Source organism: Staurois parvus, unplaced genomic scaffold, assembly GCF_062004578.1.
Source record: "Staurois parvus isolate SC_StPar_1 unplaced genomic scaffold, SC_StPar_1.0 ptg000120l, whole genome shotgun sequence".
NCBI lineage: Eukaryota > Metazoa > Chordata > Amphibia > Anura > Ranidae > Staurois > Staurois parvus.
The window spans coordinates 5,595,563-5,616,611 of record NW_028317916.1 but is presented as its reverse complement, the minus strand read 5'-3'; the positions used below and the strand labels follow the sequence as shown (position 1 = coordinate 5,616,611).

At 41.6% G+C, this 21,049-nt stretch overlaps 1 protein-coding gene across 1 annotated transcript in view; it reads left to right on the top strand.

Annotated features, from left to right (window-relative positions):
- Positions 1 to 456: 456 nt before the first annotated feature.
- The window catches only part of TSPAN12 (tetraspanin 12), a 213,719-nt gene continuing 193,126 nt past the window's right edge, over positions 457 to 21,049 (top strand). The window contains exon 1 of the mRNA XM_089672107.1: positions 457 to 652. The gene's annotated coding sequence lies outside the window, so the exon portion shown is untranslated. The remainder of the gene's footprint in view (positions 653 to 21,049) is intronic.

The following is a 21,049-nucleotide window of genomic DNA, read 5'->3' as shown; positions in this document are numbered from 1 at the left end:
ATTGCATGGTACTGCGTTACTATATGATCTGCTGCTGGCAAGCGCACTTCATCTGTAATCTGCATCTGGGGTGTCGTTATGGAAATAATCGCACACCCATTGTGCTTCTAACGCGTTGCGGGAACCATGCGTGGAACGTGTTTCCAGCACTGCATTCTGGGGTGAAGGAGCCCTGAAGAAGCAGTCACTATTATCAGCAGTTTATTAGGGGTCCCTCCAGTCTATGAGACTTCAGCACAAAGTAAAAATACATGTTTGACAAACAGTCATGGACTTTCCTGAACCAATTTAGAAATCCGTTCCTGGAAGCCCAGTCTCAGCATTGTCAGGCATGCCACTGAAAACAGCCGTGTGGAGAAGTCGCAGCCCCGATAGTGGGGTGAGTTATTCCTAGCACTGCGGTGCTGGTTATCAAATATCTTGGAGGAACCAACAATAAGCAGGCGTAGTGCGCATGCGCCCGGCGGTCCTTTCCCAGCTCGGACTGTCTGGCAGCTGAGAGCTTTGCAAAAACCCCGGGGGCTCCGCGAGTCCAGGAAGAGCCGTGCGGGATCCTCTGCTCCTCATGTCACCAATGTGGCTCCTCATACTGCCGGACACAGATCCTCCCAGGGGCCACACCGCTCTACTCCCCAAATGACTGCGACCTGAAGTAAGTGGAGTTGTCGGGAAGTTGGTGGAGTTGTGTGGAGCTGTCATAGCAGTGGCGGGGAATGTCCTGTGTGCTGTCCGGGGAGGGTCCGACTCCATACACTGTGTGCAATGAATGACACGAATGGCTGCAGGTCCCAGCCCCGGACTAGAGGGGGCAGCATTCCAGAAGGGAACCCAGTCCTAGGCTCCCTACAAGACAGTGACAGCACTGAGAACACAGCACTGACAGCAGGGTACCCACAGTACTGAGAGCAGAGTACCCACAGCACAGCACTGAGAACACAGCACTGACAGCAGGGTACCCACAGTACTGAGAGCAGAGTACCCACAGCACAGCACTGAGAACACAGCACTGACAGCAGGGTACCCACAGTACTGAGAGCAGAGTACCCACAGCACAGCACTGAGAACACAGCACTGACAGCAGGGTACCCACAGTACTTACAGAAGAGTACCCACAGCACAGCACTGAGAACACAGCACTGACAGCAGGGTACCCACAGTACTGAGAGCAGAGTACCCACAGCACAGCACTGAGAACACAGCACTGACAGCAGGGTACCCACAGTACTGACAGCAGAGTACCCACAGCACAGCACTGAGAACACATCACTGACAGCAGGGTACCCACAGTACTGACAGCACAGCACTGACAGCAGAGTACTCACAGCTTAGCACTGAGAACACAGCACTGACAGCAGGGTACCCACAGTACTGAGAGCAGAGCACTGACAGCAGAGTACCCACAGCACTGAGAACACAGCACTGACAGCAGGGTACCCACAGTACTGACAGCACAGCACTGACAGCAGAGTACCCACAGCACTGAGAGCAGAGCACCGATAGCAGGGTACCCACAGTACTGACAGCACAGCACTGACAGCAGAGTACTCACAGCACAGCACTGACAGCAGAGTACCCACAGCATAGCACTGAGAGCACAGCACTGACAGCAGAGTACCCACAGCACTGACAGCACAGCATTGAGAGCAGAGTTCCCACAGCACTGACAGCAGAGCAGTGGGAACATCACTGACAGCACAGCACTGAGAGCAGAGTACCCAGAGCACAGCACTGACAGCACAACACTGAGAGCAGAGTACCCACAGCACTGACAGCAGAGTACCCACAGCACTGACAGCACAGCATTGAGAGCAGAGTTCCCACAGCACTGACAGCAGAGCAGTGGGAACATCACTGACAGCACAGCACTGAGAGCAGAGTACCCAGAGCACAGCACTGACAGCACAACACTGAGAGCAGAGTACCCACAGCACTGACAGCAGAGCAGTGAGAGCACATCACTGAGAGCACAGCACTGAGTGCAGAGTACCAAGGGCACAGCACTGACAGCATATCACTGAGAGCACAACATTGACAGGACATCACTGAGTGCAGAGTACTGAGAGCAGAGCAGTGAGAGCAGAGATTGAGTACAGAATATCAAGAGTACAGCACTGACAGCACATCACTGAGAGAAGAGTACTGAGAGCACAGCACTGAGTGCAGAGTACCAAGAGCACAGCACTGCAGCACATCATTGAGAGCACAGCATTGACAGCACATCACTGAGTGCAGAGAACGGAGAGCAGAGCAGTGAGAGCAGAGCACTGAGCACAGAATATCAAGAGTACAGCACTGACAGCACACCACTGAGAGAACAGCACTGAAAGCACATCACTGAGAGCACAACACTGAGTGCAGACTACCAACAGCACATCACTGAGAGCACATCACTGAAAGCACATCCCTTAGAGCAGAGTACCCATAGCACAGCACTGATGGCAAAGTAGTGAGAGCAGAGCACTGAGAGCTCAGCACTGAAAGTACATCACTGAGAGCATATCACTTAAAGCACAGCAGTGAGAGCTCAGCAGTGAGAGCACATCACTGAGGGGACATCACAGAAAGCACAGTACAGCTGCGAATGCAAATCACTGAGAGCACAGCACTGATAGCTCAGCAGTGAGAGCACATCACCGAGAGCACATCACTGAGAGCCCATAACCGAGATCACATCACCGAAAACACACCACTGAGATTACATCACCAAGAGCACATCACTGAGATCGTATCACTAAGAAGACATCACCGACAAGACAGCACTGAGAGCACTTCATTGAGTGTTCAGCACTCACAGCACTGACTTCACGTGGAGCTCATCACTGAGGGACATTGACTGTGTGATCTCTGGGGACATCTGGAACTACAGTGTGTGTGCCACTTCTCCAGGTACTCCTATAACCTCTGGTACATTGTCTTGTTGTATTGGATACATTGTTTCTTGTCAAGGCAGAGGTGGGATTCATACTAAACTCTGGTTTAACCACTTGCTGTCTGGGACAGTTTTGACATGTTTCACATAAATGGTATAAAATCAAGATATTTAGGATAGAAAATGACTTAGAACCCCCCAAGATTACATATTTTCTGACATGCCCCGGAGAATGAAATGGTGGCTGTTGAAAGTTTTATTATGTCCCACAATATTTGCACAGCCGTTTACCAAATGCAAATTTTAGGAAAAAATACACTTAAATGCATTTTAGTGAACACAAACACAATACTTCATTTTTTGGTAAAGTATAAAAGATGATGTTACACCAAGTAAATAGATACCAAACATGTTAAGGTTTTTAATTTTTTGCGCACCCGTGAAATAGCGACAAACTACGATACCGAAACATTTCCATAGAAAGGCTTTGAAAGCCTTTACAGGTCATAAACATGAGTTGTGGTTCTAGAATGATTGCTGTCACTCTGATGTTCGAGGCGATACCCCACATGTGTGGTGCTGGCACTGTTTATATATGCATGCTGGACCTACATGTGCCTTTGCTTTTGCGCAGAAACAGGGGGATGGGAGTGTTTTTTGTTTGTTTTTTTACATTAATTTATTTTATGTACTTTTTTTTACACTTTTCCTTTATTTAAAAAAAAAATATTTAAAAGAGAAGTATGGGGCAGAAAAAATAAACTCACCTATATTGCTGCAGCATCACTGTGATGCTGCAGCTGTCCCTTACCAGTTTAGGGGCTAGTTCACACTAGATACAGTCCAGTGCAGTTTTTGTTCTGCATTAAAAATGCATGCACAGTGTTTTCCATGTATTCCAATGGCACTAGTTCACACCAATGCAGTCAGTTCCAGTTGGTTTCCAGTGCAGAAAAAAAGTAGAACATGCTGCATTTTTTCTGCACAGAACTGCACTGGAACATAGCAAACTGCATCAAAACTGCACCAGCATGGAGTGTGGTGTGAACTGTAAACAAAAAGTATCAGTAATGCATCCAGAGTGCATTTTTGTGGTGTGAACTGGCCCTAAGACAGAGAACTGAGCAATTAAATGACCTCTGATTGATCAGCTCTCGGTCTGCTCTGAGCAGAGAGTCAGTGACTGTCAGTCACCAGCTCTCTGCTCTGCCCCTCCAGCTCTCACTGGAGCCCTGGGCTGTGGATGGGGGAGGGTGCGACTGGTTCAGTCTTTCAGCAGTGTGCTGAAAGGCTGAGCCAGCTAGCAGTCTAGGCATCTGGGTGGATCTCAACATTATTATCAGGATCCCTGCAGAGACTGGACCGGCTCTGCGACATCAGCCAACAGTAGGCTGCAGCTGTGATGCCAGTATAAAAACGTTCTCCTGAGGATACATAGGTATGTTCTAAGGGCTGGAACTAGTTTAATAGTCTATTTGAAGGACAAGTTCACTTTAAAATGCCCATTTTTCTTTTTGCAGGTAAAAAAATGTGCATTTACTATTTTTTTTTTTGGAGCTTGGAAAACATTGCACCAGTGATAAGCTGGTGCCATGCAGGTCTCCTGCAAACTGTCAGTGTATCTGCTTGCCGATATTGTCTGACAGGAAGATTCCATGAACTATTACAGCACTCCACAGCACCGTGGTAGTTCATTGAGAACTACAAGCCGACAGCCGCAAAGCCTCCCGGGACTTCATTCATTCACAGAACTTTGCAGTGGGAACATGTTACATGTTACAAACTTATCCTTTAAAGTGTTACTAAACCCACATCAGTAAAATCAGTCTGTATGTGTAGTAGAGCATGCTTGTTATTCTCACTGTGGAACCTAAGGAGTTAATCCTCTGTATTGTGTAAAAATGCGGTTTGATCCTGTCTGCTCTGATCCTCCCCTTCTTCCAGTGTTCCCCTCTTATCTCCTGATAAGACATATTGTGTGGAGTCCATCTGCACATGCTCAGTTTGGTGTGTATTGCCAGAGAGGTTTTATTGTTTTGAGAGAGTGCATGTGATCAGCACAGGGCCAATCAGCACTGTCCAGACAGAGGTCAGGTGTTCTGTATCCTGCTAGAGCAGAACGAAAACTCCTTCTACAAGATTTAACATGTGCTCTGCTCTAACTGCTGATGGGAAAAGGTATTTAGCAGTTTATATTTACTAAAACAATTGCATTTCCATGTTCTGTATACTGTCGGATTAAATACTTTCAGTATTAAACCCCAAACAATTATATATATATATATATCACAGTTTACCAATCCTTAGATCTTGTGGTTGCATTATTATTATTATTATTATTATAATTATTATTTTTAGCTTTCTTATCCAGTACAGATCTGTCCAGTGACACACTTTGGGGGGATTTACTAAAACTGGAGCATTCAGAATCTGGTGCAGTTGTGCATGGTAGCCAATCAGCTTCTAACTTTCAGCTTGTTCAACCTGGAAGCTGATTGGTTTCTATGCAGAGCTGAACCAGATTTTGCACTCTCCAAATTATTATTATTATTATACAGTATTTATAAAGTGGTTAATGGTTCGCTCAGTAAATCTCCCTCTTTCTGTATTTTTTTTAAACTTTATTTTAAGTTTTAATAGATACAAAACAGTTGGGTAAGTAAATATGCCAGTATCTTTATTTACAGATGAAAGCATTTCCAAGACAGCGTCCATTTCGCTTGTTACACCACCATCCATTGGCTATAAAAGACATCAGCCAGTGACATCACGAAAGAGTATAGATGGGATAACCTAATGGGCTAACACAGATTAGAGTGGGAAAAAGAAAAAGCTAACATGGACACCAATGCAAACGGTTGCTCACCTAGGCAGTTGTTGGTCTGGAGTACATATACCAAATATTACATATCATATTACTCAGTATAACCAGTTGCCCTCCGCTCTATAGTAGACATACTGCTACAGGGCAGCACGGCTGTGCAAAATTATATATATATACTTTTGGGTAGGGGGTGTGCGCACCCTACCCTTGCCGCTGTTGGCCACTGGGGATGTCAATTCTTGGGATCCTAGCCGACGAATCCCGAGATCGTCGGCAGGGCTGAGAGGGGAGAGATCTGCGTGTAAATAACACAGATCTCTCCCCTGCCAGCAAGCACATGCTGCTTTGCATCTCTCTGCACAGCAGAGAAAGACACAGCAGCATGTCTCCCAAGTAAAACGGCACACAATGTAAAATGCGCACAGTTAACCCTTTGATCGCCCCAGATGTTAGCCCCTTCCTGCCCAGTGTCATTAGTACAGTGTCAGTGCTTTTTAATACACTGATCACTGTATTAGTGTCAGTGGGGATGCCAGTGGCCGTTAGTCAGTTCCCACCCAGTGTCAGAATGCCCACCGCAGTCCCGCTATAAGTCGCTGATAACCGCCTCTAAAAACAAAAAAAAAATATGAGTGTGTATATATATATATATATATATATATATATATATATATATACCGCCAATTGTAGATGCTATAACTTTCACATAACCAATTAATATACATTTATTGGGATTTTGTTTTTAGCAAAGACATGTAGCAGATTGCATTTTGGCCTAAATTTATGAAGATATTGGATATGTTTTATAGCAAAAAGTCAAAAATATTGCTTTTATTCACAATTGTCAGTCTTTTTTTGTTTATAGCTGGATGGTTCTGTACCATTGAATGTTTGTGTACTGTACATTCTCTACTTTATAAATAGACCTCTAGGTATCATAAACAACTGTCATACTTTGTCAATCAGTGTTCATAGCCATTTTGCTTTATAGGTAAAGTTGATACAGGGAATTTCAGATTGCCTCTTGGGGGATCCGTAGGGAATTTTTTCCTCACTGGAGCAAATTGGATCAAGATTTATTGGGGTTTTTTGCCTTCCTCTTCCTTCCTCCAACTGTGGGTATAGGATTGTGTACATAGGATTGTATAATTTTTTTTTCCTCTTGGTTGAACTAGGTGGACTTGTGTCTTTTTTCAAGCAGACTAACTATAACATTTTTGGCTTCACAGGCTGTATTCACACCTGAGCATGAGCATTTGCAGGTGATTTTGGAGTTTTGTTGTTTGTTTTTTTTGTGCGTTTTGGAAAGCTAGTTACTAGAAGGAGGAGATGGTTGTTTAGGCTTGAAAAACAAACATTTTCCAGCATGCTCTCCCATTGAAGTTTTTTGAAACAATGCATTCTGCCATCTTGTGTAGCTTTGTCAGCTTCAGGCATTGAGCTACAGGTGCTGGAGCTCTTCTATGTGAACAGGCCCAATTCTGAAAGTATTTAGTTGTTGAATGTTTTGAAGCTTTGTGGCTCGAGGGCTTTCCTGTAGCTTGTTTCAGCTACTTCCATTCTTTGCACTTCTTGGTGTGAATTGGCTTCCTGATATTAGTAATGTTGCACCCTGCCTGTTGCTCGGCTGCTTGCAGTTTCCACCAGGGACTTATGTGACAGGGTGACAACAGAAGTTTAGTTGGAAGACAGGTGTCATGAAAAGTGCCTAAACAAGGACTTTTTGCAGGATTTCTAGGTATTATTTTAGTGAAAGCTGGAAAGCAACGTTTGAGATTATATTACATAGTTAGTCTGTCTGAAAAAAGACAAAAGTCCATCCAGTTCAACCATAAAAAAAAGTTCTGATCCTACACCCACAGTTGATCCAGAGGAAGGCAAAAAATCCAGCAAAGCACGATGCAATTTGCTCCGGCAGGGGAACAAATTCCTTCCTGATCCCCCGAGAGGCAATCAAATATTCTCTGGATCAACTTTACCTATAAATGTTAGCATCCAGTTATATTCTGTGTATCCAAGAAAGAATCCAGGCCTTTTTTAAAGCAATCCACTGAGCTGGCCAGTATCAACTCTTGAGGGATTCTATTCTTCATTTCTTTTTTTTATTATTTTTTTATTGTTCTAAAATACATTATACATATACTTATTACATTACTAACACAAATCAACAATCTTCATAACAAATTTTATTAACTTTCCCTGCCTTTCCCCCTGCCCCCACCACCCTTATTCTCCCATCCCAATCTCTTCTTATTTCACAGATGCTCTTTAATTATAGTAACTTCTCTGCTCCTTATTCCTCCCTCTACTTATCCTCTTAACCCTCTTATTCCTTCAGTTCAGCAAATCTCCGTGTACTCCTAAATCCACACCACCTTTTCCATGTTTCCATGAACTTCTCCATTTTATCTTCTCCACTATGGTGTAGCTCCTTCCTCTTATAATTATATTCTACTCTCTTCATCCAATATTTAACTTTAGGTAATTCTTGGTATTCCCAAAATTTAGAGATCATACCTTTTGCCACATTAAGTAAATGGAAAACAATCCTATTTTTGTATTATTTCACTGTAAAGTCGGTATTATGAAACAGACACACCCATGGGTCCATTATCCTTTCTGTCGCTATTTCTGAGATTTGTTGTAATGTCATCTGCCAGAATATTTGTACCTTGGGACATTCCCACCACATATCTACAGTTGTGACCAAAATTATTCAACCCCCAATGCTGTAAAGGGGTTTAGGGACTATAGTGTACATTTGGAATTGTATTCAGAATCAAATCCTACAAGGACGTTGTAACTACCCAAATGCAACTAAAATGACATCAATTGTTTATGTAATACAGTAGTAAATGGTTCTTATGTGGTTTCTTCATTGCCACAATTATTCAACCCCTTAAAGACTACCACTCTGAAGAACAGAGGTTCATACAGGTGCTTTCCATCAGGTATTGAAAACACCTGTGGATGTCACCGAGCAGCAATCAAGCATAATAAGCACCAATTAGGCAGCTTTAAAATGACTGTGATACTCAGCTCCTTCTAGACATTTACTGGTGTGGTTACAAACATGGTGAAGGCAAGAGAATGGTCCAGGAAGACAAGAGAAGAGGTGATTTCTCTTCACAGGAAGGGCAATGGCTATAAGAAGATTGCAAAGATGTTAAACATACCAAGAGACACCTTAGGAAGCATCATTCGCAAATTCAAGGCAAAGGGCACTGTTGAAACGCTACCTGGTCGTGGCAGAAAGAAGATGCTGACTTCGACTGCTGTGCGCTACCTGAAGCGTAGAGTGGAGAGAAGTCCCCGTGTGACTGCTGAGGAACTGAGAAAAGATTTGTCAGATGTGGGTACAGAAGTTTCAGCCCAGACAATAAGACGCACACTGCGTAATGAAGGCCTCCGTGCCAGAACTCCCAGGCGTACCCCCTTGCTGTCTCCAAAGAATAAGAAGAGTCGACTGCAGTATGCCAAAAGCCATGTGGACAAACCACAAAAGTTGTGGGATAGTGTTCTGTGGACTGATGAAACAAAATTAGAACTGTTTGGGCCCATGGATCAACGCTATGTTTGGAGGAGGAAGAACAAGGCCTATGATGAAAAGAACACCTTGCCTACTGTGAAGCATGGTGGAGGGTCAATCATGCTTTGGGGCTGTTTTGCTTCTGCAGGTACAGGGAAGCTTCAGCGTGTGCAAGGTACCATGAATTCTCTTCAGTACCAGGAGATATTGGATGGAAACGTGATGCAGTCCGTCACACACCTGAGGCTTGGGAGACGTTGGACCTTTCAACAGGACAATGATCCCAAGCATACCTCCAAGTCCACTAGAGCATGGTTGCAGAGGAAAGGCTGGAACATTTTGGAGTGGCCATCGCAGTCACCAGACTTAAATCCGATTGAGAACCTCTGGTGGGACTTAAAGAAAGCAGTTGCAGTGCGCAAGCCTAAGAATGTGACTGAACTGGAGGCCTTTGCCCATGAAGAATGGGCGAAGATACCCGTAGATCGCTGCAAGACACTTGTGTCAAGCTATGCTTCACGTTTAAAAGCTGTTATAACTGTAAAAGGATGCTGTACTAAGTACTAAGATTGAATGTCACTTGGGGGTTGAATAAAACTGATAATGCTGTGAGCACAGAAAAGACATTTGTGGTTATTTCATTATAACTGTTATGTTATATTTGTCTGACCTACAAGTGCCTCTTTAATGTAAATGTAAGCAAGATGACTGAATGATCAAAAGCAATGTCAAACTGGCCAAAACACTCAATTTCAGTGGGGGTTGAATAATTTTGGTCACAACTGTACCTGTGCACCCTCTCTCCCACAATCTCTCCAACATAGTGGAGAGTTCTCTTGGTGATATTTGTGAACCGTACTGGACGTAACATACCATCTTGTCAGACGTTTATAATTCATCTCAACTATATACATATCCGTTGCTCCTTGTGGAATCCTAAATATTTTCCTTTTCTGTTGCTCATTCATTTTGTGTTCCCAATTTCTTTTTCCATTTCTCCATATACCCTAATGGGGTCAGTTCAAAAATAAAAGTAAGTGTCTTTTGCATACGTGAAGTGCAATGTTTTTGTGTCCCCTCTAAACTCATTAAGTGCTCTAATGGGTGTAAGTTTTCTACCCCTCTTACGGGCTGTGGAAGTGTTATAAGAAAATGCTTTAATTGATAATACCGCCATTCATCCATCAGAACAAACGTATCCTTTTTCTGTTTCAGCTCTTGTACAGTGCATATTTCTCCTGATCTCATATCTTTTACACATACATCCTTATCTTTTATCCAATTCCCTGAAATATTACTCCTGCCTGGTGTAAAATAATTTGTTCCTACTAATGGTATCATTGGTGAGTTGTATTCCCACCCCATTTGTTTGTGGATTAAATCCCATATCCTAAAAACATTTCGTGCCAAAATGCTTGTGTTTTCTGCAAACATACGGTATTGCTGTGGAATCCACATAATTTTATCTAACTGCGCTTCACTCAGTGTTTTTTAAATTTTTACCCAACTTTTCCCATGTGTATTATATGCCCAATCCATTAACCGTGATAAAACTACTGTGTGATAGTATCTTCTAAAATCCGGCATGTTTTAACCCCCTTTGTTTTGTCTTTGCTTAATATCTCCTGTTTTACCCTTGGTTTTTATTTGCCCGTATATAGCTCATAATTATTCTTTTTAATGCCCCAAAATACCCACGTGGCAGATAAATTGGCAAGATATGAATCTTTTATAAGATTTTAGGTAATCATATTTATTCGGCCTATCCAAGAAAGTGCTCTTATTGACAATTTCCTCAGTTCCTCTTTTATCTCGTTTATTAACATGATATAATTTGCGTAGTATATTCCCTTCAGTGACGATGTTATCCTAACTCCTAAATAGTTTAATTATTTATCCCACCAGATAAAGGTGAAATTCCATTGAATTGCCTGTCTTTCTCTCTTTGGTAGATTAATATTCAATATCTCTGACTTCAGAGGGTTAATCTGAAAATTTTACAGCTCTCTGTATTGTTTTAATGTTCTCATTAAATTTGGTAATGTCAGTCTAGGATTTACCACATAAAATAATATATCATCTGTATTTAACAATGATATTGGCCTATAACTGGTGCACTGAGATAAATCTTTTCCTTCTTTAGGTAGTATCGTAATTTGTGCTAATAACGACTCCTTCCTCATTTCCATACCTGTTCCTAATGCATTCATATATTCACTCATTTTAGGCGCTAAAAGTTATTTAAATTTTTTATAATATCTTACTGTTTATCCATACGGTCCCAGGCTTTTCACTACTGCTGTACTCTTTATTGCTGCTAGTATTTCTTCTTGTGATATAGGATTTTCTAACATTGCCAGTCTTTCCTCTTCTAGTCTGGGTAATCCAGCTGTTTTTAAATATGTCTGAATTTTCTTATTTCTCTCTCCTATCAGAACCTTTTGATCCTTGTTATTAACCGCATGCAGCGAACTATAGTATTTTTTGAAATACATTAGCAATCATTTTAGTTAAATGTACTATCTCTCCCATTTTTTCCTAATCTTCTCTATGAAGTTTACTGATTTCTTTTTCCTTAACGTTTTTGCTAAGTGTTTTCCTGGTCTATTGCCCCATATATACCTTTCCTTTGCCACCATATTGAAAGCCCTTTTTGTCTCCTGCTCCATTAGGTCATTCAACTCTTCTCTTTTTAGTATTATCTTATATTGTACTTCTATTTCTGTTCTTCTCTTATGTTCTTGTTCTAATTTATATAATTCTTATATTAATGTTCTCATCTTTTCTGCCCATTTCTTCTTTTTTTCTGCTCCTGTCCAATCAGTATACCCCTTATATATGTTTTATGGGATTCCCATATCGTGGCCACTGAAGCAGCTTCGGTTTCGTTCAGTTGAAAATACTGCTCTATTTCTTTTTTTTATTTTTCCTTCTACTTCCTGACCTTTCAGTAACATATTTCATTTCCAAGTGTTCAGATTTTTAAAATCTCCTTCAATTTTCAACTTCATTGTGACTGGTGAATGGTCTGAAAAAGATGTAATTTTAATCCTGGATTTAATCAATGACTCCAGTAATCTGTGTTCTATCAATATATAGTCCAGTCTGTAGTACGTCAAATGTGCAGAGGAGTAAAACGTATAATCCCTTTCCCCTGTGTGCTTAATCCTCCATACATCTATCAGTCGACATTGATGTAATCTCTTTTTCAATGGTTTTAAATATTTACTACCCTCTCTCTGCATCCAGGACGAAGTATCCGACTGGAGATCCATGCAAAAATTGAAATCTCCAGCCACAATCCATTCTTGAAATCCATCAATTTTCTTAACAAGCCTTCTAGATAGCCCATTGCATTCTTACTTGGACAGTAAATATTTGCTAGTGTACATTTCATCCCGTTTAATTTTCCATTCAGAAACAGATACTTACCCTCTGGGTCAACCAACCTGTCTTCTATAGTAAATTTTACATTTTTTTTTTCCATCCCAGTCGCTACCCCTTTAGCTCGTTTTGTAGACGAGTTTGCATAAAACCAGGTCGGGTAATATCTTGATTGTAACTTGTTTCTTGTGTCATGAGATATATGTGTCTCTTGTAGGAATACCACATCAATAGAGCACTGCCATATTTCTTTAGTAATTTTATGTCTTTTTTACTGGGGTATTCAGACCCTTTACGTTATAGGCCATTACGTTAATTACATTCTTATCTAGCATCTTTTGTATCAATTCCTCCTTGCATTTGAACCATATAGAAGGAGGGTACTATATTATGGTATTAGGGCTCTGTGAAATGTTTGAAATAACCCTTTTTCCTTTTTCCACCCCTTCGACCCTGTCCCCCTCCCCCACCTCCCGCCTCCCTCCCCTACTCCCTTCTCCCCCCCCCTCACGTTCACACGGTTCTTAACCAACCTTTGGATCCATTGTGATTCTATCCCTACCCTTGCTCCCTCTAATTGGGGTTAGACTCTATCCATGGATGTCTCCCACTGCCCCGTTCTTCCCTTTTGGGGAATGAGTTTCTGAGTTTATCCTCCCCGCCACCCATCCATTTATTAATTTTCCTTCTCATACCTGTAACAATACACAATAACCCTGCTCACCCCATCCCTCCCCTCTGCCTGTAGCCCCCCTCAGTTTGAATACCCGATAATCCAACGGGAGAAAGAGGAAAGAAAGAAAACAAAAGGGGAGAAAAGGAGAGAAAGGGAAAAAGAGGGGGAAGGGAGGCAGAGGAGAGAAGAATGGGGGGGGGGGGCAAATTGAGGTGGGAGAGGAGGGAAGTAAAGGAAAAACATGGAAACCAAGTAAATATAATAGGAAATTAGTTTTTTTTTCTCTAAAAGTCTCTCAGATGTCGTCTTTCCTCCCTCCTTCAACACTTCTCCCTGTGTTTTTCCTCTAAAATATTTTTCTATCATCTTTCTTTCCTACTTGATTCATCTTTGTTGTATTCCTTTTTTTTGTTTGGGATTGAATGCCATCTCTGCCTTTCCAGTCCCCCTTCCTCCCTCCTCCCCTCTGTCCAACCTGGGATGTCAGGTACTTGTAAATCCAGTCTCTCACAGAAATCCTGTAGTTCTGGGAATCCCAAACTAGCTAAATGTCCATCTTTCCATCCAATTAGGCATGCAGGGAATCCCCACTTATATTAGATATTTTTTGTTCGCATCTGTTCCAGCAATGGTCTTAACATTCTTCTTCTCACCAATTAGGTGCTATATCTGCATATATCTGCAGCTTCACTTCTCCAAATGCTATTGTTGGCATCCCTTTCATTCTCTCCCAGATTCTTATTTTATCCTCATAGTAGTGAAAGTGTACTATTACATCCCTTGGTGTTCCTGTAATCACTCTTGGGGGCTCGTTATCCTATGGACTCTGTCCATTTTCAGTTGTTCCGTTATAGGTCTGTCTATTAATGGGTTAATGATTTTATTCACTACCTCTCTCAAATCTTCTCCTTGGGGTCCTTCTGGTAACTCCTTTGTTCGAGTTGTATATCCTCCAATTGACTTTTGAGCTCTGTTACTATCTGGTCCTGCTTATCCAGTTTTCCTTCCGATTCTTCAGTCCGGGACAGCACCTCTTCCAGATCCTTGTGTATTCTTGCCATATCATTTTTAAAGAAAGTTCTAATTTTGCAAACATATCTACTATTTATTTTTTTGTGGGCTTTAACATTCCTGCTCCTTGTTCTCCCGAATTCATTGTTTCCAACTCACTTTCTGTATTTATGGATTCTTTACCTTGATTTAAATCAGTTGTTTCTATTGATAAACTGGATTGGTCTCCACTATTGTTTTCTGATATTTGTCCTCTTCCTATCCCACGTTGTCTCTAAGGGGTCTGACTCCCCGTACTTTTCTCCTGTGGGGGCATATATTTGTTACTGTACTATTACTTGTCTTAGGAGTTTTTGCCCCTCCACCTTTTACTTAGTTATTCTTCATATTAATGTTTCTCCTCCGTTTCCACACTCAGGCAGTATAGGATTCAAACAAATATGAATCACTGTGACAAATAATATCCTTCCTCTTGCAGACGGCAAATTCTGTAATATCTCCAACTCTTTCCTTTTCAGCATTCCCCCAAACTTCCAATTTATTCTTTTTAGTTAGCACTTTATCTTGCACTGGGTGACCTCCTCCCCCACTTCTTATACACTTTTATTCCCCAGTCATCTGCATTTTATAACAGCATCCTTATGTTAACATGGTAACAGTGTCTTATGGCACTGACCGCTCCACATGTTCCGGTGCCCAGGTACTCTCCTGACCTGTTTGTTTTTTGCAGTGACTGCAGAGATATCTTCAGCTGCTCTTCCGTTGTCTTCTCCGTGGGGGCTGCAGGGGGTCCACCCAACACTTTTACTTTCCTCCTGTTTACATGCTCCTCTTCCTGGTCATGCCTTACCCAGGGTTTCACGCAGCCACCTCGTGGCTGCCTCCCAGCACCTGCCGTCACTCCGCACTCTGCAATGCGGGCCGGCACCAGCTTTGCTCCACCGCTCTGGACAAACCCAGGAGCACGCCTCCAGGACCGAAAGGGGAAAGCAGGATGAAACCCAGGTATTATCTCCCCACATTATGCTCGGAGGGTGCATCTGAGCTCACATCACACGCTCCCTGTCAGATCCATGTTTAGGCCCCACCCAGACTCTATTCCACATTTTCACAGCTCTTACTGTGAAGAAATCTTTCCGTGTTTGGAGATTAAATTTCTTTTCCTCCAGACGTAAAGAGTGCCCCCTTGTCCTCTGTGATGACCTCAGGGTGAACAGCTCTACACCGAGTTCACTATATGAACCACTGATGTATTTACACATGTTGATCATATCCCCCCTTAATCTCCTCTTCTCAAGAGAGAATGAATTCAGTTCCTCTAAATTTTCCTCATAGCTGACTCCTCCATACCTCTTATCAGTTTGGTTGCCCTTCTCTGTACTTTCTCCAGTTCCCCAATGTTCTTTTTGTGAATTGGTTCCCAAAATTGAACTGCATATTCCAGATGAGGTATTACTATTGATTTGTACAGGGGTAAAATGATCTCTCTCTCTCTCTCTCTCTCTCTGGAGTCTATACCTCTTTTAATACAAGTGAGGATTTTGCTCGCTTTAGAAACCACAGCTTGACATTGCATGTCATTACTAAGCTTGTGATCTACCAGAACTCCCAGATCCTTCTCCACCTTTGATTCCCCCAGTTGTACATCCCCTAGTACAGGGGTGGGCAACTGTGGCCCTCCAGCTGTTGTAGAACTACAAGTCCCATGAGGCATTGCAAAACTGACAGTTACAAGCATGACTTACAAAGGCAGAGGCATGATGGGACTTGTAGTTCACCAACAGCTGGAGGGCCACAGTTGCCCACCCCTGCCCTAGTATGTATGATGCATGCATATTCTTAGCCCCCAAGTGCATAACCTTACATTTATCAACATTAAACCTCATTTACCACATAGTTGCCCAATTAAACAGTGCATTGAGGTAGACTTGTAAATTGGAGACATCCTGTAAGGACGTTATTCCACTGCACAGCTTGGTGTCATTTGCAAAGATTGAAATTAGATTTTTAATCCCAGACCCTATATCGTTTATAAATATATTAAAAAATAAGGGTCCCAACACTGAACCTTGCGGTACATCACTGTTGACCCTAGACCATTCAGAGTGTGAATCATTAACCACTACTCTTTGAATATGATCTTTTAGCCAGTTTTCCAACTATTTACATACAGATTTTTCCAAGTCTGTAGACTTTACCATGCACATTAGCCATGTGTGGGGAACTGTGTCAAACGCTTTGGCAAAATTCAGGTATACCATGTCCACAGCCACCAAGGTTTTTCACACCTCCTCATAAAAAGAAATCAGATTTGTTTGACAACTTCTGTCTTTCATGAATCCATGCTGTCTGTTGCTTGAAATATTTTATTCCAGCAAGAACTCATCTCTGTGGTTTTTTATTAAACTGTGTAGTATCTTCCCAACTATAGAAGTTAAACTAACTAGTCTATAATTACTTGGTAAAGATTTTGACCCCTTTTTAAATATTGGCACCACATTGGCCTTATGCCAATCCAGTGGTACTATGTCAGTCATTAAAGAGTCCCTAAAAATTAGAAACAATGGCTTTGAAATGACAGAGCTCAATTCTTTAAGGACCTGTGGGTGTATGCCGTCCGGTCCATGTGCTTTATTCACGTTTTATTCTGTCTAAATATTTTGGATCGTATCAATTGTGAGCCCATGTGGATCATCTGGAGCTGTGTCAATACCATACCCATTATGGACAAGAGCTCCCCCATGGTCCTTTGTATACACAGAGCTGAAGAAGGTATTTAATAAATTTGCCTTCTCTTTGTCCCCAGTCACCATTAACATGGTAACATTTATAATATACTTTAGGGATTGGGTCTACATCTACTTTAATAATGTATCAACACTGTTATCAATAGTTTCTGTGAAAGGAATAGTGTGTTCCCTGTTAGTAACCTGTGTTTTATATATAACTAAATTAACCAAGTTGGATTGTAGTTACTATTCCAAGATCATAAATATTGCAGGATTCTGACAAAGCTATTGACTTACCATGATAGCGGTGTTTATCTGGAGTTGTGTTATCTATAGTACATGGTTTCCTCCTCCTTCTACACTGATTTACACGTGAGGACTCGGAGCTGTGCTGCCAGGCAGGGATTGTTGTAGCTAGGAATAAAGCTGGCCATACACTACGCTTGACAAATTTGCTTTGAACCTAGAAGCCAGCTAAAAATGTTAACTAAGTTAACCAGCTAAAAAGTGAAAAGTTTCACACAATGCGATTTTGCTGCGTGACAATCATGGCAAAACCACTTCACATTTTAGGTGCCATTGAATAAAATGGCACCTGAACCTGCATTTTGCAATCACAGCGATTCTTCCACGATCCCAAATTGCCTAGGTGTGAATGGAGCTGCCCTAGTTCACACACACGCAATTCTGGATGTGCTTTCAAACTCACGTGTTCCCATGACAAGCTAGATATTATTTGTTCCTGTTGAGGTGGTATACACGAATGCGATCCACACGCATTGTGTTTTGAGTGCCGTTACAAAAAGGGTCCTGTGCAAATTTATACAGTGGGGATCGAAAGTTTGGGCACCCCAGCTAAAAATTTGTATTAATGTGCATAAAGAAGCCAAGGGAAGATGGAAAAATCTCCAAAAGGCATCAAATTACAGATTAGACATTCTTATAATATGTCAACAAAAGTTAGATTTTATTTCCATCATTTACACTTTCAAAATAACAGAAAACAAAAAAATGGCATCTGCAAAAGTTTGGGCACCCTGCAGAGTTAATATCTTGTACTGCCCCCTTTGGCAAGTATCACAGCTTGTAAACGCTTTTTGTAGCCAGCCAAGAGTCTTTCAATTCTTGTTTGAGGTATCTTTGCCCATTCTTCCTTACAAAAGTCTTCCAGTTCTTTGAGATTTCAGGGCTGTCTGTCACGCACTGCTCTTTTAAGGTCTATCCATAGATTTTCAATTATGTTGAGGTCAGGAGATTGTGAAGGCCATGGCAAAACCTTCAGTTTACGCCTCTTGATGTAATCCCCCGTGGATTTCGAGTTGTGTTTAGGATCATTATCCATTTGTAGAAGCCGTCCTCTCTTTAACTTCAGCTTTTTCACAGATGGCATCAAGTTACCATCCAAAATTTGCTGAAATTTTATTGAATCCATTTTTCCTTCTACTCGTGAGATGTTCCCTGTGCCACTGGCTGCAACACAACCCCAAAGCATGATTGATCCAACCCCATGCTTAACAGTTGGACAGAGGTTCTTTTCATTAAATTCTGTGCCCCTTCTTCTCCAAACGTACCTTTGCTCATTCCGGCCAAAAAGTTCAATTTTAACCACATCGGTCCACAGAACTTGTTTCCAAAATGCATCAGGCTTGTCTATATGTTCATTTGCAAAGTTCAAACGATGATTTTTGTGGTGAGGACGTAGAAGAGGTTTTCTTCTGATGACTCTTCCATGAAGACCATATTTGTACAAGTATCTCTTTATAGTGGAATAGTGTACCACAACTCCAGTGTCTGCCAGATCTTTCTGGAGGGATCGTGCAGTCAAACGTGGGTTTTGAATTGTTTTTCTTACAATCCTGCGCGCTGTTCTGTCTGATATTTTTCTTGGTCTTCCAGATCTTGCTTTAACTTCCACTGTTCCTGATGACTGCCATTTCTTAATTACATTCCGAACAGAGGATATTGACATCTAAAAACGCTTTGCTATCTTCTTATAGCCTTCTCCAGCTTTGTGAGCATCAACTATTTTCAGTTTCAGTTTTCTAGACAACTGCTTAGAAGAACCCATGGTGCTGATTGTTGGGGCAAGGTCAGATGAGTCTCGGCATTTAAAACCTTTGAGATTGACATCACCTGGTCTGCCCAGACAATGATTGAGAACAATCCATGACACTAGCAGGTCTCAGCTTGGCAAAGGGGGCAGTGCATGCTATAAATTCTGCAGGGTGCCCAAACTTTTGCAGACGCCATATTTTTGTTTTCTGTTATTTTGAAAGTGTAAATGATGGAAATAAAATCTAACTTTTGTTGACATATTCTAAGAATGTCTAATCTGTAATTTGATGCCTTTTGGAGATTTTTCCATCTTTCCTTGGCTTCTTTATGCACATTAATACACATTTTTAGCTGGGGTGCCCAAACTTTCGATCCCCACTGTAGGTGTGCCTTCCAAATTCACAAGTGATAATGTTGAGTGGCGTGTGGAGATAAGTGTTCACATAGGATTGCTTTTGACAGGATTGAAGTCAGTGGGAGGCGATTTTGCATTGAAGTCAGTAGGAGGCGATTTTGCTTTGAAGTCAGTGGGAGGCGATTTTTCATTGAAGTCAATGAGAGATGATTTTGCATGGAAGCCAATGGGACGCAATTTTGTTTTGAAACCTATGGTACGCAATTTTGCATTGAAGCCTATGGGACGCAATTTTGCATTGAAGTATATGCGGTGCGATTTTGCATTGAAGTCTATGATACATGATTTTGCATTGTATTGAAGTCTAATTGACGTGATTTTGCATTGAAGTCTATGGGATGTGAATTTGCTTTGAAGTCAATGAGGCGCGATTTTGGATTGATGTCACTAGGGCGTGGTTTTGCATTGACGTCAGTGGAAGGCAATGTGTGAAGCTAGGATGCAATTTCTAGTTGCCATTGTGGGCTGGCGCCTGGGATTTGTTGAGCCCTGCACTAGAAGAATTTTGTTCCAAATATTTTGTTTTAACATTTGTCCATTTTTCAAATCATTAATGGATCAGATTCAATTTTGACTGCTGTGAAGGAGCACAATAAAAAAAAATTTTCTCGAATGAACAAATTTTGGTTTTCATTTGGGAAATTATATTCATAAAAAAATGTTAAGGCTCCATGCACATTAGCATATTTTTGAGCTCCTAGCAGCTGCTTATGAGCGTTTTTTTTTGTTTCTGCCTGTAGAAGCAAATAGTGTTATCCTATGTGTCCCCACATACTATTGTAGGCTAGAAGTGCTTTTCAAGCCTCAGCTGATAGGAGCAGAGAAATTTTTTTTATTTTTTGTTTTTGGGAGCTATTTGCCAGTAGAAAAAAAGCTTAATGATCCACCTCCAGCATTTTTTTGTTTTTTAGTGAAAAGTTGGTTGTCAAGGTTCCCCACTGACAGCTGAATGTAAAGAAAAGAATTGCCAGCAATAAAAATTTTTGTGAAAAAACAGCGTTGGGGGCCGCATTTGGCCCTGGTTGTTTGACAGCTCCTCCTCCTTCTGCCGCTAAATAAACTAGGGTTGGGCCACCGGTTGACCCCACCCTCTTGTTACGCCATCTACCAGGGCATGCTGGATCGATGTCACCCGGTGATATCACCAGGTGACCCCGCCCCTTAGTTTATTTATCACAAGGAGGCGGCAGAGCTCTCACACAGCAGGAGCAGAACATTTTTTTTTTGTTCCAGTAAGTGGCCAGCGTTCATCGTAATTGACGTTGGATCTATTTCAGGGGACATTGAAGAAAAAAACCCCTATAGGATTTTCATGCACCAAGCTATAGCATTGCACATATAACAAAAGACCTGTCTTTAGAAAGGAATAAACTTTTTTACAAATCTTTATACATAATACATAATCTTTATACTTGCAAAAAATACATAATCTTTAAAACACGCTCAAACAAATATTGCAAGAAATCTTTCTTCACAATATGAAAACCACCAATAAAGGGACGAGGTTACCCCGACGCGTTTTAATCATTCCACTTTTTTTATCTTCTTCATGGGGCG